This window comes from Schistocerca piceifrons, chromosome X (assembly GCF_021461385.2).
Source record: "Schistocerca piceifrons isolate TAMUIC-IGC-003096 chromosome X, iqSchPice1.1, whole genome shotgun sequence".
NCBI classification, from domain to species: Eukaryota; Metazoa; Arthropoda; class Insecta; order Orthoptera; family Acrididae; genus Schistocerca; species Schistocerca piceifrons.
Window position 1 is genome coordinate 849,102,551 of NC_060149.1, and position 22,158 is coordinate 849,124,708.

The window sequence follows — 22,158 nt, forward strand, 5'->3', positions numbered from 1 at the left end:
GCCTTGACTACAGAAATGTGAGACTTATGAGGAGCTGGTCGACTATTTTAACTCCCTACACACATTCATTGTGCTAGCAGGACTGCTGGTAGCACCTTGGAACTCACGATTGATTCCTTTTGCTGATATCATGCAATTTTTTACAACCAATCTCTGCAACGCTCGACGGTGCCTGTCCAGCAGTACATGAGATCTGTCTGGTCTTGGTTTAGCTGTGGGTATTCCTTTGGGTTTTCACTTTATGATCACACCATCACCAACAGTCGACTTGGGCAACTTTTTAATGGTTTCAGTGTCCACGACTGACTTGTTACTCAAGTTACATCCAATGACTAATCGGCGATTGAAGCTACTGAGTTCTCCTGACCGACCCATTCTGCTGTTATTGCTTCTTTATTGACAAAACAATACTCCTGCATCCTTTTACACTGAGGTGTGCGTCTCCCATGACATATACTTGTCAGTTCCGCCTTACACAGGGGTATCTGAATTTTTCGATCAGATAGTCTACTGTAACTGAAAAGTGTTTGCTTGTTTCTATAGGTTACAGAAAGAAATCACGACAGGTCCTACTCAGAACATTCGAGTGATGTGGCACACTGGTTCAGACACTAGACTCGTATTCGAGAGAAGTAGAGGTCAAATCTCCGTCTGACCATACCGAATCAGGTTTTGCATAATTTCCCTAAATCAGTATGCCCTCTTCCAAACTCATCACTCCCCAACTGAGATTAAAAGTAATGGTACACCTTTGTGGGTGTAATGTATGCATCAACATAAGAGTAAAATGTTAAATAAAGTTTAGTCTAAAATTGCTTTATTTCCAAGTTATGATGCATAATGTAATTTGTGATAGGCAATACATCATGGGCGACTACAGGCTTTTGGCGTGCCATGTTCGCCCGCATATTGACTGGAGCCATCACCTGTAGACTACCCTAGATGTCAAAAGTTCTGTCAGTGGTTACCTGAGTACCATGCTGCTCACCCACTGCTCGCTCGTCGGGTACTGTTTATAGATGAAATACTCTTTACGCGTGTGGGTATCGTGAATACTCATAAAAGTATGTGTGGGTGTATGAGAATCCTCGCGTAACTGCAGTAAGAGGACATCAAGATCATTTTGCAGTAAGCATTTGGTGTGGTGCAGTGAACTGTCAGTTACTCGGACTGCATGTTATTCCACAGCGCCTGGCTGGTGGAGTGTATCAACAGTTTTTGGAACATGAATTGGGTGGTCTGTTTCATGATATTCCATTCGCAACACAAGCCAAATCATGGTTTATGCACGATGGTGCCCCTGCACATTTCAGTTGGGTGGCAAGAGAGTATCTCAATGTTGCTTATCCAGATAAGTGAATAGGTCATGCACGACCAGATGCTTGGCCCATCAGATCTCCACATCTTAACCCCTTGGACTTCTACTTTTGGGGTCATCCCAAGGAGCTCGTGTATGGCGTTGCAACTGAGAATGTAGCACAAATACAGCAGCGAATTGAAAATATCTGTGCAACTGTGGAGAATGAGATGAACAGGTCCTGCAAAAGTGGTAAGACGTCGAGCACATTACTGCCTTCGTCTAAATGGATGTAATTTTAAACGAGTCCTGGGGAGATGTACAGTACATAGTTGTGTTGGATTTCTGGTACCTTCGTGTCATTGCTTTCTCAGATGAATAAATTTTGTGTTGTTTTTGTTTAACTTATGATCCCTACTCTACTGCATAACTCTGAAACAAAGCGGTTTCAGACCAAACTTTATTTGAAATTTTACTCTCGTTTTGATTCATACATTACACCCATGAACTGCATAGAGTTACTTTTCAGTCACTCTATATAATGAACTAGACATCCATGAGAAGTTAACTTTAATTCTACTTACGGTAGGAGATTTGTATCCCATTTCTCCTGAGTACCAGTGCAAAGTCTTAAACATTGCGCCATCGGGCTCAATTATTGTACAAGAGCCCTCTCCAGCATTATGACATTAAAAACGATTTTTGTCACCTTATTAATATCTTTACCATAATTTAGAAAAGAAATACCGGTGGTTTGAGAAACCTGCCAGTAACAACGGTTACATGTGGAAACTATAGAAAATTATAAACAATAGATTGGATCAGGATTCTAATGACAGTATGACAACAAGCTCTGGATTTGAAAAGTTAGTCGAACAGAAAAGGTTACTGACCTCAAATAAAGTACAAGACGTTGGCTGTTTGAAGTGTACATGCCTTTCTTATTCAAAATAGTCTCCTTGTCAGTCAATACACAACTGGAAGCGTTGGAAACATTATTCAAAACAATTGTGATTGCCAGCAATTGGAATTGCCTTCAGGACTGTTGTCGTAGCCTTGTGGATATCGGAAATCGTGTCGAAACGCCGTACTTTCATCGCCATTTTCACTTTGAGAAATAGCAAGAAGCCGCATGAAGACAAATCCAGAGAATAATAATGGTGGCCAAGTAACGATACTTTTTTTTTGAGCCAAGAAACGGCGTACGATCTTGTTTTTGTGCACTGGAGCACTGTCGTGCAATGAATACCGTGTTACTTGGTTGCAGTATTCGGGTCTCACAAGAACAATCCTTGCCCATAAATGAGCTAGAACACCCAAGTAATAAGATACATTCACCATTTCACCTTCTGGAGAGAATTCTCTGTGGATAATTCCTTTGGAATCAAAGAAAACTGTGGGCATTGTCTCGACACAACTTTTCTGCATTCGCACGTTTTTCGGTTTCGTAAGAGGCTGGTATGGAAAACACCATGGTTTATCATTTATTACAATGCATGAAAAGAAGTCTGGGTCCCCATCAGGCGATTGTTTCATGTCTCTGCGGTGTTCCACTCTGCAAAATGTTTGATAATCCGTGAGTGAGTGGAGCACAAAGCGACAACAGATCCTTTTACCCAAATTCTCAGCCACAATGCGATGCACATTTGTTTTAGGAATTCCAGTGAGCTCCATAGTTGCCCTGGTAGATGCACAACTATCATTTCGAAGAATTTGAGCCGCTTTTAGTATATTTTCTTCGACTCGAACTGTTACTGATGCTCCTGGACGTCGATCGTCTTCAATGCTCTCTCTGCCATCACGAAATCTTGCAGAGCACTTAAAAACGTTTTTATGAGTCACTGCTTCGCTGCCATAAGCACATTATATCATTTCAAAAATGTCTATGGCACTCTTACACACTTACGCACGTTGCTACATTGCGCTTTTCCCAACCGATGTTCAAGACACACTGTTACAAATTTGTTTACTAACAGTAAGAGCAGTCTGTGATGCTAGCGCGTTAAAACGGCAGGTAGTCGAAACACCACGCTACTTAATTCGTGCATCAGATCACAGATGGCAGTGGTGATTCCGCGAATACAAAATCAGTCACCTTTTATGTGGGACGTATTGTGTATAATCCTCTATACACATCAATCCTGTTCGGGTCTTTTCGATCAACGTAACAGACGTCACAATCGTTGACAAAATATTAACTGTGGTTGAAAGTGTAACTGTGTGAGGGAGTATTGTACACTTTTCCTCCTTTTACGTGTAACAATGCTAAAGGAACTAGAAGCACATAGGAATTTGTTACGTTCTACCGTCTGCGTCAGCAGGCCCTCACGAAAAACCTATTAATTATTGGAGAACAAGAAAACAATAGTTTAAGGGAATGTCTTCCGGTGATTTTCAGCTCCATCTACCCTAAAAATAATCTTCGTAGCGATCCTTTAACCCAGGACTTACGAGTTGTGATTTAAAAAGAACAGTCAGAACAAATGGCGACGCGTTACGCCGTCTCCCGGGGAAGTGCTGCTTAATCGTGCAGAGGGACTTGCATAAAGATAATTACCTGCTTTCTGCGAGACTAATTGCGAGTTAAGACGAGAGTAATTGGCCGTGAGGCGCTCGGCGCCACACACTGCAGCTGCGATTACACTAATGCACCGACTCCCCGCCTCAGTCTAGCGTCGCCGGCTAGTCATTACCAGTGCCGTCACGTCGCCGCTAGCGAATTTCTGTGGGTCTACAACTCTCAGTCAACACCACATTGCGATTCTCGAGCAAATGCTTTGCACTGAAACCTTGTAAATAATCGATAATTACTGGTGTCATCGCTTCACTGCCGTGTTTGAACAGAGTTGTCATTTTGTGGTACTGAAAGACAGAGCAAGATGGGGTAGTGTCAAAGCATTAGGGTCGTGTTCAACAGAAGCTGTTTGCAAAATCCTGTCTCTCACAATCCTGAGCTAGGTGTTCTGTGGATGCGTTATTAGTTAAGCGGAGCAGAAACGAGACTCCGTAGAAATTACACGTTGGAATTTTTTTCGTATTTACATTGTGAAACGAAGAGTGGGAAATTGACAAAAGGTGTGTCAAACTGACTAGCGAAAGGCCTAGTTTTGAAAAAAAAAAAAAAAAAAGAAAAGATTTCATTTCTTCAAAATAATCAGAGTAATCGAAAGAACCTTAGTTAGTGATTTTAGGAAAACTGAAATCTTTCACGAAGAGCTGCTGTTAGCTACATAAATGAAGTGTCAAGAAGTTCATCTCTTAAAGGCATAAGAAGTTACCTTGGTTTGTGATTCAACTGTCAACAAAAATTCGAAAGAAAAAAATTTCAAAAAAGTCACATACTTTCCAAATGATTTACGTAAAAGCAAGAAATAAAATAAACTAGAGAAAGATTTGATTAGCCTTTGAATGATGTTCGAACTCATGTACAGGAAATGAGGTGACGATAGAGAATTTAAAGTTCAATGTTTAACTTATAACCTTAGAATTTTAAAGAGTAATGTAGGGTATTTGTATGGAGGATTATGTAGACTTCGCAGCTTCATTTTCCGTAGATGAATTCGAGTGCCATTCAAAAGCGCTTCAGATACTTTTAGGGTTCCGTACCTTAGTCGGTAACAACGGAACCCTTGCAGGATCACTCTATTGTCTGTCTGTACGTCTGTTAAGACTCCTTTTTCTCTAGAATGCGCAGAGATATCGAGCTGAAATTTGCGCCAAATGCTAAGGTCTACGGTTCCTTGGTCAGTCAAAGCACTCAAAGGATACGGCCATTTATGTCACTTATTTAGATACAAACTCACTCACCGAAACCTGTAGCTGAACTATCTATACACATAACTCAGTTTGTACGAAACCCTCAGAGTGCGAGTCCTAGTAGCACTTATCTGGGTTTTTTATATCGTATATTACATTTCACTGCTTCCTCCAGCATCTTCAGAACAGTGTTATTTTGTCGTTCGTCTCTTCCTCAGTCCACGAGTGATCGTTTCCACTATCAAGGTTAAGCACGAAAACTGGCCCTCCCGTCATGTTTTGCAACTTTTAAGTACCCCCTCCTTTCAGTGAGCTCCGTTTTTCATTCGTACATACATTAACATCATCTGCGTTCCTGTGGGTGATCATATTCGTAAAATTCTTGTGAACTATCGTCTCTAGTTCTACATCGGCAGAAGTCGGAAAGGCAGAGTATTTTGCGTCCAATCAATGACGGTCTTACCCATTTACTATTACAGCGTGCACAATGATTGAGCTAAGCCGTTCACCTCAGTTTTTTCCGAAATAGTTTAAGATATCGTATTTTGGTTTTCATCCCGATGAACTGTACACCGATGAGCCAAAACATTATGACCACCTGCTTAATAGCGTTTTGTTCCATTGTTCAAACACAGAACAACAGAGATGCTTAGCATGGATTCAACAAGTCCTTGACAGGATTCCAGAAGTATGATATGCATAGGACAAGGAATCAATGTGAGTTCACTATAATGTCCCTCAAATCACTGTAGCAAGATTCTGATCTTGCAACATGGACAATTATCCTGCCGGAAGATATCATCGGCGTAGTGAGACACTTCAAGCATAAAGCGATGAAGGTGGTCCGCAATAATATTCGTGTAGTTCACTATTCTCATGATGCCTTCGATTACCATCCCAGATCCATGGAAGCCCAACTCAGTGTACCCCACAGCATAATTTTGCCCTCACCGAGCCGCATCTGTTGGCGCAGTGCATGTTTGATGCAGCCATTCGCCTGGATGATGGCATTTAAGAATCCTACAATCTACCTGTTGTAACAAGAAATGAGATTCATTCGACAGGCGACATGTTTCTATTGATCCATAGTGAAACTTCAGTGATACTAAGCCCACTGCAATCATAACTGACGATGTCGTCTGTTCAACACTGGACCACACAGTGGTAGTGTGATGTGGAGGTCCATGTTCAACAATGACCTTTGAACGGAGTGCAGCGGATCACTTGTGCGAGAATCAGATTGTACTTTGTTATCACATCTGATAAAGAATGCTGCCTATCCTGGATTACACCGCAGGGGATCCTCTTACCTCTACATTTGGTGATGAGACATGGTCATCTAGTATCATTCGATCTACTCGTTATTTCACCATCCTTCAATCATTTTCTGTAGGTGCTCACAACAGTAGTACCCCAACAGGCGAACAGCTTCGCCGTTTCAGAGATTTTAGTTACTAGCCGCAGCGCCACAACAATGTGCCCTTTGTCGAAACGGCTTATGTCACTGGATTTGCGCATTAACGACCATATGTTTGCTATAATGACTGTCCATTCGCCTCTTTTCCATTTACAGCCTTTCCTTACTGTATCACGTGCCTGCAGCAACAACCAGGAGGCATTGAATCTCCCAGTGGGCAGTTGTCACAATGTTTTGCCTCATCAGTAAAAGTAAGTCCACAGTAAACAATGTAAGTAGCGCGATAAAGCCGATTGCAGCGCATTTTGTTTGTGTGGGTTCCATACATTCAGGGGTAAAGGTGATTGATTTGTGTCCCCTCCCTCTCTCCTTAACCTATAGTTCTGCTAAGTGGTATGTGAATGCTTGTCGTTTGATTTATGACCCCCTGAGGATAATATATCCTTCTGTGAAACCACCCTCCCTCCTCCCTTCCCCCTCCACCACCCTTCCTCTGGAAGCCTTCAATTGTCATCCCTCCCCTCGCCGATATACCTGTAAGTATACTTTCAGGCCTGAGTTATCTGAGTAGCTCTCTCCTACTCTGTCAGTTTGACTGATTAATAAATTAATTGATAAATTAATTAACCCCTCCCCCTCTGGTAAATCCCCCAGCCCTTCCCTCCCATCCCCAACCTTCACCCAGAAATTGGCAGATCCATGGTTGAGAGCAAGGATCTCGTCGGGAAATTAAATCACACAGCAAAGGACATACGGTTTGTATATAAAATTCATTTTGCTGAGGTTGGATCTCTCTTGATCATCATTCCCTCTTGTACTGAAAGATGCAGATCTTGTAAAATTCATCTAAAGGGAGTATTTAAAATGATCGGTTTTTTTCAAAAAAATTGTTCAAATGGCTCTGAGCACTATGCGACTTAACTTCTGAGGTCATCAGTCGCCTAGAACTTAGAACTAATTAAACCTAACTAACCTAAGGACATCACACACATCCATGCCCGAGGCAGGATTCGAACCTGCGACCATAGCGGTCACGCGGTTCCAGACTGAAGCGCCTTTAACCGCACGGCCACACCGGCCGGCTAGGTTTTTTCATTCTGATCATGCTAGGAATACTGTCATGAAGCACTTATCACACATAACTACACAGTTAAAAATCTTTTGCACGGTGAGTAGGGCATTGTGCTCCCACACTGGCCAGTTCACCGCCGCTTTGCATATACCTGAAACCCAGGCTGCACTACGCCTCCTTGGGCCCCGCACTGTTGTAGGCTGCTGCACGCCCAACCGACCCATGCGATGCACAAACCAGATGTTGTGCTAATCCCTGAACAAAGCACCACATGACGGCAACCCTCTGATACTGATACCTGAAAATTTCCTGTCGAAACACCTGCTCTCTCTCTCTCTCTCTCTCTCTCTCTCTCTCTCTCTCTCTTCCTCTCTCTCTCAAGTGGATGCTTCCTATTTGTGTGAACCATCATATGCAAACACACACAGACCAAGATGTAATCCCCTCACCCCTCGGCCCTTACATCCCACTCCCCTGGCCCCCTTTCAAATTTAAGCTCATTTGCATGCTATGTCCTTAACCAATTTACGGGAGGGGCTAGACAGATGCGTGTTCGCCGTAAAACTATCAGAAACAATAAATTGATCAATGAGGAATTTGATTTTGCGATTGAGTTTTTAAAGCATTGTAGAATTCCTAAATTGGTTCTCTCTTCTACACTCGAAGGGAGAAGGAGGAAAGGCCTACTGCATGATAGGAGAGAGACAACAGCAAATACCACTGCAAAACAGAGTCCACCGCAATGTACTGAAACCACTAAACATAACACAATTAAACTGCACCCAGTTGGTAGCAGTAGGTGTCAAGGCTATATGTCGGAAATCACTGAAAAACTCGCACATCCCGCATGCTGATGTCCCGATGTCTGCAGTGAATCTTCTCAATTTTCCATGGAGAATACTCACAGTACATGCTATCGCGAAGGCGACCCAATGCATACTGAGTATTACTTCGTTGTTCAGCTATCCAGAGGGCGCTACCACCAGGACTTGACCCTGCAGCTGCGGGCAAGAACCAACTAGCAGTCTGGCCATAACTTTTCTTTGTACTCTCCACTCGCGAGACCCTTAAGCTGGAAATGCCCATTCATTCTAGCCACAGGCTACCCCCGCCATGCGGCCTGCACGCCAAATGGTGTAATCCTAGGAGACCATCCGCATATTTATCACTGTAATTCCAATTAAACATTACGATTGGAGCCACAATCTGGTGTCATTCGACAATGAGCGAAGTACGGAAATTCATCCTCCTTACTGATGTGGCTCTGGAAATATCAATAACTATACCCCTCTTACACTGAAGTACTAAAGAAACTGGTATATACATGCATGTTCCAATACAGAGATATATAAACAGGTAGAGTACCGCGCTGCGGTCGGCAACGCATATATAAGACAACAAGTGTCTGGCGCAGTTGTTAGATAGGTTACTCCTGCTAAAATGGCAGGTTATCAAGATTTAAGTGAGTTTGAACGCGCAGTTATTGTCGCCGCACGAACAATGGGACACAGCATATCCGAGGTAGCGATGAAGTGTCGATTTTCCTGTACGACCATTTCACGAGTGTACCGTGAATATCAGGAATCCAGTAAAACATCAAATTTCCGACATCGCTGCGGCCGCAAAAAGATCCTGCAAGAAAGGGACCAACGATGACTGAAGAGAATCGTTCAACGTGACAGAAGGGCAACCCTTCCGCAAATTTCTGCAGATTTCAATGCTGGGACATCAACAAGTGCCAACGTGTGAACCGTTCAACGAAACATCAACGATATGGGCTTTCGGAACGGAAGGCCCACTCGTGCACCCTTGATGACTGCACGATACAAAGATTTACGCCTCGCCTGGACCCGTCCACATCGACATTGGACTGTTGATGACTGGAAACACGTTGCCTGGTCGGGCGAGTCTCGTTTCAAATCGTATCGAGCGGATGGTCGTATACTGGTACGGAGACAACCTCGTGAATCCACGGAACTCGCATGTCAGCAGGGGGCTGTTCAAGCTGATGGAGGCTCTGTATTGGTGTGCAGTTGGGGTGATAGGAACCCCTGATACGACTCTAACAGATGACACGTACGTAAGCATTCTGTCTGATCACCTGCATACCTGCATCCATTCATGTCCATTGTGCATTCCGACGGACTTGGGCAATTCCAGCAGGACAATACGACACCCCACACTTCCAGATTTGCTACAGAGAGGCTCCAGGAACACTCTTCTGACTTTAAACACTTTCGTTGCCCACCAGACTCCCCAGACATGAACATTATTGAGCGTATCTGGGATGCCTCGCAACGCGCTGTTCAGAAGAGATCTCCACCCCCTTGTACTAAAGGATTTATGGACAGCCCTGCAGGATTCATGGTGTCAAGTCCTCCCAGAACTACTTCAGACATTAGTCGCGTCCATGCCATATCGTTTTGCGGCACTTCTGCGTGCTCGCGGGGGCCCTACACGATATTAGGCAGGTGTATTAGTTTCTTTGGCTCTTCAATCTGTGCCTAGACCTAACTTTCCACTTAAAATCCTTCATCCCCCTTACGGCTATCGGTGCACGGAAATTGCAGTCTCCTCCATCAAATGCATACCTCCCTCACGACCCGACAGTCATTTTCTTTGTACATGTTGGATCAATGACCACAGTATCTTTACACCCCAACACAAACTTCATATGCCTGCCGATCACAGAGAGCCTTTCACACATACCCTACTATGTATAATACTTCGCCAATATCTGAATGCTGCTGTCACTAAACAATATTGAGCAAAAACCCATAATGGATGGACATGCCTCATTTGTTTCTCTTGCATGTGGTACGAGTGGGTCTTAGGAAGAAAGACGTAATCGTGTTATAAGCGACCAGATGGTAAAAACACGATCGCAGCGAACCTATTACTGTAATCCTGCATAAAAACCGGTCTTGGTTCTACAGGCACACACAAGTACTGTTAACGATATTCATGTTAAAAACTACACATGCCTTAGAAATCGAGGTATGGTATAGCTTCCGAATGAAGTGATCATCCACACAAATACCGCTACATCGAATGTAGACGGGCACCGCAGGTTGTGTATCAACAGGCGTGTGCGTGTGCACATCGCCAGTGATGTAAACTCGTAATAAATTTACCCTTATCACCGAATTAAGAAAGTGATTCGGTTAAGGAACGTGGTTGTTGTTGTTGTGACCTTCAGTCCAGAGACTGGTTTGATGCAGGTCTCCATGCTACTCTATCCTGTGCAAGGTTCTTCATCTCCCAGTACCTACTGCAACCTACATCCTTCTGAATCTGTTTAGTGTATTCATCTCTTGGTCTCCCTATGCGATTTTTACCCTCCACACTGCCCTCCAATACTAAATTGGTGATCCCTTGATGTCTCAGAATATGCCCTACCAACCGATCCCTTCTTCTAGTCAAGTTGTGCCACAAATTTCTATTCTCTCCAATTCTATTCAGTACCTCCTCATTAGTTATTTGATCTACCCATCTAATCTTCAGCATTCTTCTGTAGCACCACATTTCGAAAGCTTCTATTCCCTTCTTGTCTACACTATTTATCGTCCATTTTTCACTTCCATACATGGCTACACTCCATACAAATACTTTCAGAAACGACTTCCTGACACTTAAATCTATACTCGGTATTAACAAATTTCTCTTCTTCAGAAATGCTTTCGTTACCATTGCCAGTCTACATTTTATATCCTCTCTACTTCGAGTATCATCAGTTATTTTGCTCCCCAAATAGCAATACTCATTTACTACTTTAAGTGTCTCATTTCCTAATCTAATTCCCTCAGCATCACCCGATTTAATTCGACTACATTCCATTATTCTCGTTTGGCTTTTGTTGATGTTCATCTTATATCCTTCTTTCAAGACCATGTTCATTCCGTTCAGCTGCTCTTCCAGGTCCTTTTCTGTCTCTGACAGAATTACACTGTCGTCGGCGAACCTCAAAGTTTTTATTTCTTCTCCGTGGATTTTAATTCCTACTCCAAATTTTTCTTTTGTTCCTTTACAGTTTACACAATATACAGATTGAATAACATCGGGGAGAGGCTACAATCCTGTCTCAATCCCTTCCCAACCACTGCCTCCCTTTCATGCCCCCTCGACTCTTATAACTGCCATTTGGTTTCTGTACAAATTGTAAATAGCCTTTCGCTCCCTGTATTTTACCCCCGCCACCTTCAGAATTTGAAAGAGAGTATTTCAGTCAACATTGTCAAAAGCTTTCTCTAAGTCTACAAATGCTAGAAACGTAGGTTTGCCTTTCCTTAATCTTTCTTCTAAGATAAGTCGTAGAGTCAGCGTTGCCTCACGTGTTCCAACATTTCTACGGAATCGAAACTGATCTTCCCCGAGGTTGGTTTCTACCAGTTTTTCCATTCGTCTGTAAAGAATTCGCGTTAGTATTTTGCAGCTGTGACTTGCTAAATTGATAGTTCGGTAATTTTCACGTCTGTCAACACCTGCTTTCTTTGGGATTGGAATTATTATATTTTTCTTGAAGTCTGAGGGTATTACGCCTGTCTCATACATCTTGCTCACCAGATGGTAGAGTTTTGTCAGGACTGACTCTACCAAGGCTGTCAGTAGTTCTAATGGAATGTTGTCTACTCCCGGGGCCTCTTCACGCAGTATCGTATCTCCCATTTCATCTTCATCTACATCCTCTTCCATTTCCAAAATATTGTCCTCAAGTACATCGCCCTTGTATAGACCCTCTATATACTCCTTCCACCTTTCTGCTTTCCCTTCTTTGTTTAGAACTGGGTTTCCATCTGAGCTCTTGAAATTCATGCAAGTGGTTCTCCTTTCTCCAAAGGTCTCTTTAATTTTCCTGTAGGCAGTATCTATCTTACTCCTAGTGAGATAAGCCTCTACATCCCTACATTTGTCCTCTAGCCATCCCTGCTTAGCCATTTTGCACTTCCTGTCGATCTAATTTTTGAGACGTTTGTATTCCTTTTTGTGTGATTCATTTACTGCATTTTTATATTTTCTCCTTTCATCAATTAAATTCAATATCTCTTCTGTTACCCAAGGACTTCTATAAGCCCTCGTCTTTTTACCTACTTGATCCTCTGCTACCTTCACTATTTCGTCTCTCAAAGCTACCCATTCTTCTTGTACTGTATTTCTTTCCCCCATTCCTGTCAACTGTTCCCTTATGCTCTCCCGGAAACTCTGTACAACCTCTGGTTTAGTCAGTTTATCCAGGTCCCATCTCCTCAAATTCCCGCCTATTTGCAGTTTCTTCAGTTTTAATCTACAGTTCATAACCAATAGATTGTGGTCAGAGTCCACATCTGCCCCTGGAAAAGTCTTATAATTTAAAACCTGGTTCCTGAATCTCTTAGGTTTTCCGTGATTTCCCTAAATCACTCCAGGCAAATGCCGGGATGGTTCCTCTGAAAGGGCACGGCCGACTTCCTTCCCCATCCTTCCCTAATCCGATGAGACCGATGACCACGCTGTTTGGTCTCCTTCCCCAAAACCAACCAACCAACCTGAATCTCTGTCTTACCATTATATAATCTATCTGAAAACTGTCAGTGTCTCCAGGCTTCTTCCATGTATACAACCTTCTTTTATGATTCTTGAACCAAATTCAAGAATCATAAAAGTTATGCTCTGTGCAAAATTCTACCAGGCGGCTTCCTCTTTCATTTCTTCCCCACAATCCATATTCACCTACTACGTTTCCTTCTCTCCCTTTTCCTACTATCGAATTCCAGTCACCCATTACTATTAAATTTTCGTCTCCCTTCACTATCTGAATAATTTCTTTTATCTCATCATACATTTCATCAATCTCTTCGTCATCTGCGGAGCTAGTTGACATATAAACTCGTACTACTGTGGTAGGAGTGGGCTTCGTCTCTATCTTGGCCACAAAATAGATAGGTATTAATCCGATATTTGCAACTCCCTCTTGCCTTTGCTAGATATTTCGCACGCTAACGAACAGTATTTGTAAGGTATTCTATCTCGATACTATGTGTGCAGTGTAAGAGCTACAACATCTAAACGAACGAAATAGGTATCTCACACTGATAACAGCTTTATACTAAATCCACACCTTGTTGTGCTAAACTGATGACAAAAATGGTCTGGTTGTCGTACGTAATGTCAAATACCAAATCCAAAAACACTGATCAGCAACATTTCGCCGACAGCCTGGAGGATGTATGGCAAGCAGATGCGGCCTGTTGAGTACAGTGAAGCGCTCAGACAGAGCCGCTCCACGACCGGGGTAAACACAATATTTTGCCTCTGTCAAGTGCGATATCTGATGGTTCACATGGCTCTGAGCACTATGGGACTTAACTTCTAAGGTCATCAGTCCCCTAGATCTTAGAACTACTTAAACCTAACTAACCTAAGGACATCACACACATCCATGCCCGAGGCAGGATTCGAACCTGCGACCGTAGCGGTCGCGCGGTTCCAGACTGTAGCGCCTAGAACCGCTCGGCCACCCCAGCAGGCGCGATATCTGACTCTGCGATCATAATCGCTACAAGCAATGACAAAACCTAAAGTACTGAATTGAACTATAGAGAGGACACCTAATCCTAATAACTGAAAAATAGAACCGAACAAAATTAATCAAACAGTCGCACAATATCATGGGAACTGGTGACAGTGCTTACAACAAACTACATTGTCATTTGACAGCTATTCCCAGAGTAAGTGAATAATTACAAAATACAGTTGCATAAATAATTATAAGGTAATTATGATCTCACAGAACGATTATAAGTCATTAATAACGTATTTACAAAGGATCCAGTGTCTTTGAAAATTTACGAGAGCTAAAGCAACGAAACTGGTGTTTATAGCATGCTGCTGACATATCAGGCGAGCTGTGTTAAACTAGCTGTGACTATTTACAATGGAATTCATTGCGTTAGCAACGCACAACAACTATCCAGTTCAGCTATTTTCAGTTCTTTTATACGCTGAATAACAAGACCACGTTTGTTGTAACTCGCCGTTTTAGAAAAAGCCAAATGTCAAATCTCTCCAATTACGTGTACGACTAATGAACGAGCGGTCTGGCTGCACCAGAGAACTCAACCGATTAACCCCATGAAACGGCAAGATACAGTTGACGCTAAGGCAAAATTTTACTTTCAGTGTTTAAGTAAATCTTCATTGATGTATAAGACAGTGTTATAAAATGGATGAATCGTTTGAAAAGACCATGTGTTTAGAGTTCATCACTTTGAGTATTTTTATCTAGATATGTCCTGCTCCTGTAGCACCATTTTCAGTTACTTAGTTTATTGTTGTCAGAGCTGTTTGTGTATGTTGAAACAAGAATATATTGACATGAATATAGCCATCAAAGCTTTTGTGATGAAATATTTGTAAAACTCGCAACCTAGTTTCGGATTTATCAAATTACGTTTCTCTCTGCCTCTCCTGAAAATGTTTCTTTACCTACAGTTTGTCACCAGGAGCTACTTTTCACACATTACCCTAAGATTATTTGAATTGCTGCATGATGAGTGCTGTGATTTTTTTACTTACTGTTTGTTCAATCAAACTGCTTTTCAGTTTCGTCTGATCAGTTTCTCTCTCGTACGTGAACACACAAATCTGTCTTCAGTTAAAACTTCCGGGCTGAGAGGCCGTGGTCGATGCATAAAATTTCCACCTGACGTTTCGTCTCCATCTGCGGGAGACATCTTCTGAGGTCATCCGGACGACCTCAGAAGATGTCTCCTGCAGATGGAGACGAAACGTCAGGTGGAAATTTTATGCATCGACCACGGCCTCTCAGCCCGGAAGTTTTAACTGAAGACAACACCGGCCGCGAAAGCCTACATTGTATGATTACACAAATCTGTGTTTTTACAATGGAAAATCGCTCGCCCGAGTGTCCATGATCCGAGTTTAAAAAAAAAAAGGAATTTAAGGCTGAATTTGAGTGATCTGCAGGTGAGAATAACATTCTTAGTTTTTGCTTCAGCTTACTTTCACTAGCCTGCGTGGTCTGGTGTAGCGGATGTCGCTGTTTCGGGTTTCGTTTCGGGCAACGATGCGAGCATTCTGCACTGCTAAAATGGAATTATAAGAAGATGAACGTACGTGTACCGGATGCGTTCCAGTGAAAGAACTGTTTGAGACAACATTTCGTAGAATACATTGTAAAATGCTTCGGATCCAAACTTCACTTGTCTAAATTGGAAGAGGAGATGAAACTGAAGACTAAATTTTACAATAACAAATAACAATTATAATAATTATATTTGAAAAATAGATAGTTTTCAGTTCTGTTTTTAAGATGATAAGTTGATACGGTTTACATTGCTGTAACATTACACTCATAATGGTCAATCACATATTTATGAACTGTTGAAAGGTGCACATATATGCAAGTATGTATGGGTACGTGGTTAGCGTGTGGATGAGGAGGCGGTGGGGGGAGGGGGGGGGGAAGGAGGGGGGAGAGATGTCACTTATCAGTGACTGCAGCGACTGTGGAAGTCCTGGTAGTTCTCTCAAGTTCTCTCATGACAGCTTTCCATTGCACAAGACTTAAAGTTTTTCACCTTCAACAATACTACTTCTGTACCAATAATAAGACTGTAAAATCGTCGTGTCTGCCTGTTTGTCTTTTTGAACACTCTAATCTCCAAAACTACTACAGAAATTTTTATGGGGTTTTAACAGGTAACTTGAGCGTAGATTGGGGCAACATGCAGACAAAATGTTCCAATTTAAAGTTTTATCTCAGCTTAGTCGTTCGGATGTTTAATCATCACAGCGTAATACACCAAAGAACCGAGAGATGGGGCTGTTACTTTCCTAGTACACCAAAGAATAAACGGAGAGCGCTGTTAGTTTTTTTTTTATTCGCAAGGGAAACTCCCCATCGCAAACCCCCTCAGATTGATCGTAAACTGGTCCAGTTCACAGCCCGTCAAAAACTGAACACAGATCAAGCATGAAAACGGAAGAAAAATAAACAGAACGGTCCATGTTCAAGATGTGCAACATCGAGCGAATTGCAAGAACCATGGCCTCGTGGTTGTGTGGTCATGGTATTGGACTGAAAAGAGAGAGATCCAATTTCAAATCTCCCAGGCGTCCCATTTTTTTCACAAATTTATGAACTCTTCGTCCGGTCATTGACGTGTTTGTTCTCCGCCTGTAGTCTTGGCAATTGTCATGCAATGCATTGGTTATAGAACAAAAGTCATGCGGTAAGAATATATTACCTCCGCAAGTCAATGTGATGAATAGTGAGAGCAGGCGAAATGGAGCATAAGCCTTTCACAACAAATAAACAGGTGTGATCTGTGTTACAACAAAGGAATTCAAGAGCCGAAGCTTAGAAAACGGAGCCGGCCGGAGTGGCCGAGCGGTTCTAGGCGCTTCAGTCTGGAACCGCGCAACCGCTACGGTCGCAGGTTCGAATCCTGCCTCGGGCATGGATGTGTGAAATGTCCTTAGGTTAGTTAGGTTTAAGTAGTTCTAAGTTCAAGGGGACTGATGACCTCAGCTGTTAAGTCCTATAGCGCTCAGAGTCATTTGAAACCTTAGAAAACGGAACGCAAAAGTAGTAACATGTGATACTTGACTAGAACAAATGGAAGGTGCGTACGACTGGAGTTCCCTTCCTTACAACTCGCTATTGCAAACGGACCTTACTCCACGTCACAGAGACAAATCTGAATTCAGCGAACAGACACGTCAATGATCGGACGGACAGGTCATATAATTGTGTGTATGAGGGAGATTTGAACACGAATCTCCCCCTTCACAGTCCAACACCGCGACAAAATAACCACGACGCCGAGCTATCCAAATTCGTTCGATGTTGTACATCTTGAGATTGGACCGTTCACTTTCTATTTTGCTTCTTTTTTCACAGTTCAGTACACTTACTCCCTGTTTTCAAGCTTGGTCTGTGTTCAGTTTTTGCGGGGCTATGCACTGGACCACCTTACCACTAACTCTGAAGGAGCTGCGATGGGGAGTTTCCCTTGTTAGTAACAGATGTATTTTCGAAAGTTTACGTTAGTGACAGAATTAAAGGGTGTGGTCTCATTTTACGAATACAAACAGCGAATTTACTTGGCTGGAACATAAAGATTTACTGATTTCGCTTTGGTATTAAAAAATTAACGACATTGTTTTGCTTCTCTGATGAGTTTTATTTATATTCTTTGCTAAGAAAAACTAATTTATCAAGTTTGCTTTGTGATTTCGGTGCCTACTCATTACATTTGGATTTCGTTTTGTTTACGTTTCAAATTACCTAGAAAACGCTTAAGTTTTTCTGAATACACGAGAAAGGCTAAAAGAATGCAGAGTATGCAGTCTCAATAACCCAATGAAAATCTTGAAGCAAGACTCGCTGCAACTTGAGAATATCTGGGTTTAACTCACGTTTTGTGAACTCCTCCAAAACCGAGGCACGACGTAACTGTTATCGAGAGCTTCGTGCATTATATCGCTCTTCAGAACCCTTCACTCACAAAGGTCTTGAGTTACTTTTCTCCAACGTAATATCGTTGATGCCCAAATTTTGATGGGACGTCACAGTAATTTGCCATTTCGCTTTAAATCTGTACAATTGTCGGTGAGCTTATGTTATGCCGTGACTATAAAAAACCACAAGGCCAGACGCTCTGTGTTGCGGGCGTGCCCATTAGTGTCCGTTGCTTTGCACGCGACCAGCTCACAGTTGTTGAACATAGTATCAATGTCACTGTGTGTTGGTCCGTGATTCATGCTAATAAGGTGCTCTGCAACTGTTGAGTGCCAATTTTCACACTAAAAAATAAAAGAAGAAGATGATTACGAGTATGTTATCGACAGGTACGTCTTTAGAGATGGTGATAACGTAGCATTCGACGAGGATGATGACGGAAAGTGGTAGTTTCATTTACAATGAAACCGTTCCAATATTCTTCTTAACTGATTTGGGGAAACCGCCGGAACCGTGGATGGCCGGACAGGGATTTAAAGCCTTCATCATCCGACTGCGAGCCTAGCATCTTAATTACCTCACTACCTAGCTGGGTTCTTCAAATTTCTGCTCTTATTATAGGTTCTGATCCGCAGTTTTGGTCGATAAATGGCAATTTATAGTATTTCTCTATGGCTAGATGCAATATTTTCAGTTTTCTTGTATTAAGTTGTCAGTTCAGCAGGCTACCAACAAATTTTCAGTCCTGTTTTCCGTGCTTGAAAAATAAACATATCACGAACCACTGAGAACGATACGAGTACGGTGAAGAATGTAGTAGGCTCAGTCGGCTGGAGGGAGATCAGTCATGCTTCATGCATTTTCTGTGGAAATCCTCAACTGTATATTTCACGTTTATTTCCGACAGCATCAGTGTAAAGGTTTCCTCTTGGACGCAACAAACGCAGCCCAATAGCGAAGACCATCATGATATGCTGAGGTAAACGCAAAGCCCGCCTACGACGAGAAGCGGCGACGCATCTCCGGTGGGCGGCAGTACCCAAAGTGGCTAATTCAGCGGAAATGTAAGAAACCCGCATAGAATGAGCGTCCTTTGTGCGTTCCGCACGCACTCCAGCAGTGCGTAACACCATGCTTCCCGGCTGCCTCTGAGCGCAAGCATCTTGCTCCGCCTTCCGTAAATTATCCAGCTACACAGCCTAAGCAGGTACAAAGTTGTGGAACGCCACTGAGAGCGCCTCACACTTCATTATCAGTGCTGGTGTTGCCGCAAAATTAACCGCCACACCTATTGCACCATGCAACGCTAAATCTCAGATTTCCAATTCTGTCAACAAAACGACTGCTACACTCCGCAGTTGGTACTTGCAGTTCTATAACAATACTGCAGTAGAATACGAATGAAATTTTTCAGTTGCAGTTGTTTGAGTCCTACTTGTCTTGTCTCTCTCTCCTATTATTATTTGTATTTTATTTTATTATTAGAATCTGACCAACTCAGAACCACGTGATCAGCTTATTTAAGGCATCATATCTTTCTTGTTTCTTCTTCTTCCCCATGTTTCTTCATTTTTACCCTCTGTTGATCCCATCTTTCCTTTTTCCATGTCCCTCTCTCTTCTTGTGCGTTTCCTTCTGGAAACGCTTGACTTTTAATTTTTTTTCCCTATATCCATGTCTGTTATTCAAAGCTTCTGTTGGTATTTTTTAACTTCTATAAACCATGAACCTCGGCTTTTTGGATTTTTATCAAAGACGTTGAACATTTTTTTTCTTTTTTTTGTCAGCCTCTTGTTCTCTATTCGTTTTAAGTGGCCACAGTATACAATCTTCCGCTTTCTCATTGTTTGTGTTACATTTTCAGTTTTTTCATAGAGCTACTTCTTGCTTCTCAATTTGCAAATCCTATTTTGAAACTTTGGACCCAAACTTTTTGTATTAGTCTACATTCTTTCTTCTTAAAATTATTTAACTTTTGGATGTGTTTATGGCGAGGTATTCTGAACTTTAAAGACGTCTGGCTTTAATCGCCACACTGTAATGCATCAATCTGGTATTAATAGATAAACATTTTTATTGTGTATGTTTTTTGTTAAATGGAATGCCAGTTCCATTTTTCTGGCTCTATTTACGTAAGCTGCTTTCTCCATAGGTCTTGGTTGATTATTCCTCACAAGTATTTATACTCAGAAACTTTATTATTATTATTATTATTGTAATTATTATTGTCTGTCTCCCTCTCTCTCTTTCTGTTTGTGTGTGTGTGTGTGTGTGTGTGTGTGTGTGTGTGTGTGTGTGTGTGTGTGAGAGAGAGAGAGAGAGAGAGAGAGAGAGAGAGAGAGAGAGAGAGAGAGAGAGCGCGTGCTCGCTTCTTAGAATTGATAATACACGCAATGGATCTAACACTGGATCATTATTCATGAAGCTAGTGGTTCTAATGCTGGGCAGGGAGCCGTAAATCCCTGTGGCGTCGCTAGGCCCTTAGAATTCTTCACCAAAGCAACTTCAATCCTTAGCGATTTTGAGGTTGAGGGGATGCTGAATTCACATAAATGGAGATTTTCATTTCTGCCTCATTATCCGTAATAAAAAATTAGAATGAAACCAACAAGCGAATTACGTATTCTATAATTATAAAAATCGTGTCAGATATAGCTTACGTCTCATGATATTTCTAAGAATATTCCAAAGTAGCGAAAGACAGCTGCCGTCAGATGTTATTGTGTAGCATGTGTTACAAAGGAGTATCCATTTAACGAAGAGATTACTCTGCCATAAATGTACATCGGTCGAAGGAACACCCTTTTCTCATGATTTGCACAAGAAGTTCGCACAGTACCCAAGAATTCCCTGCTCCACCCCCAAAAATACGTTAGCCGTAAACCCAGAAGCTTCTAAGAAAATTGTAAGCTCGAACTTGGTAAACAATGGCAGAGGCTCTAACAGACAGTTCCATTCTATGGATAGCATTTTCTTCCCAGCAGAAGTACAGCAAATGCGTTCAGCGGCGTAAGTGAAGAAAACCGAAGAAGCATGGCAGGTCTCTTCCGCCAAAAAATGAGGTATGAAAATCGAGTATGCACCGGGAATAGAACAGGCCGAGACACAGGATGCGTGCTAAAGGAGATAACCGTAGTGACATCGAAAAATCTAATAGGCTGTGTCTAGCCAGCGACAACGGAGCGTCTGATATCTTCACCACCCTTCGATGGAAATAACTCTGAATTATACTAGACTGAATAAAAATGTCTCGTAGTACTTGCTGGGTCAATTACATTAATCTTTCCCGCCGAACCGATGATAGAGCCAGCATCTTCGCTTTTCTTCAGCAAATCTATACTGGATTGGTTCCCGGAAAAGTCAGTATTTTTAATCCAGCTGGCAATTCAATTTAAATCTACTCTTTGACGCAGAGTTTAAAGTTTCACTCCAAAATAGATTAGTCTAACATGAACATCTCTCGAGGAACAGGAAGCAACAAGTTCAATGGCTCAAATGGTTCAAATGGCTCTGAGCACTATGGGACTTAACGTCTGAGGTCATCAGCCCCTTAGAACTTAGAACTACTTAAACTTAACTAACCTAAGGACATCACACACATCCGTAGCGGTCACGCGGTTCCAGACTGAAGCGCCTAGAACCGCACGGCCACACCGGCCGGCAAGCGACAAGTGAACCACCATCAGTCTGACAATCATTGGAAGACGACAGGGCATAAAATGTGCAAAACGTGGAAAAACAAGTCATGTATTGTACTTCATGAAAAATAACAATGACATTCCGGCCTCAACAACAGAAAGATAGCAAATAAATGTCCTCTTGTAAATGGCCGTCAAGTTTTGGTATAAAACCGTAGAATGGAGCAGAAGTCGATTTAGAATACATCGGGCATAGAACGGGAGATACTAACAGAAATAGAAATATCTGGTGTCTGAAATGAATACGGGCGAACTATGAGCCGCCAGGATACAGCCAGGGTGTTCCAAGTCATATTACCCGTACGACAAACTTCTTCAGAGATCAAAATCGAGACTCCAATTAGGATCCTTGCCTTTCGTAGACAAATCAAACATAGCCATATAGGATGTTTACGGAGGAATAATAAATATTCTAGAACGTGGCAGAGCCGGCCGAAGTGGCCTTGCGGTTAAAGG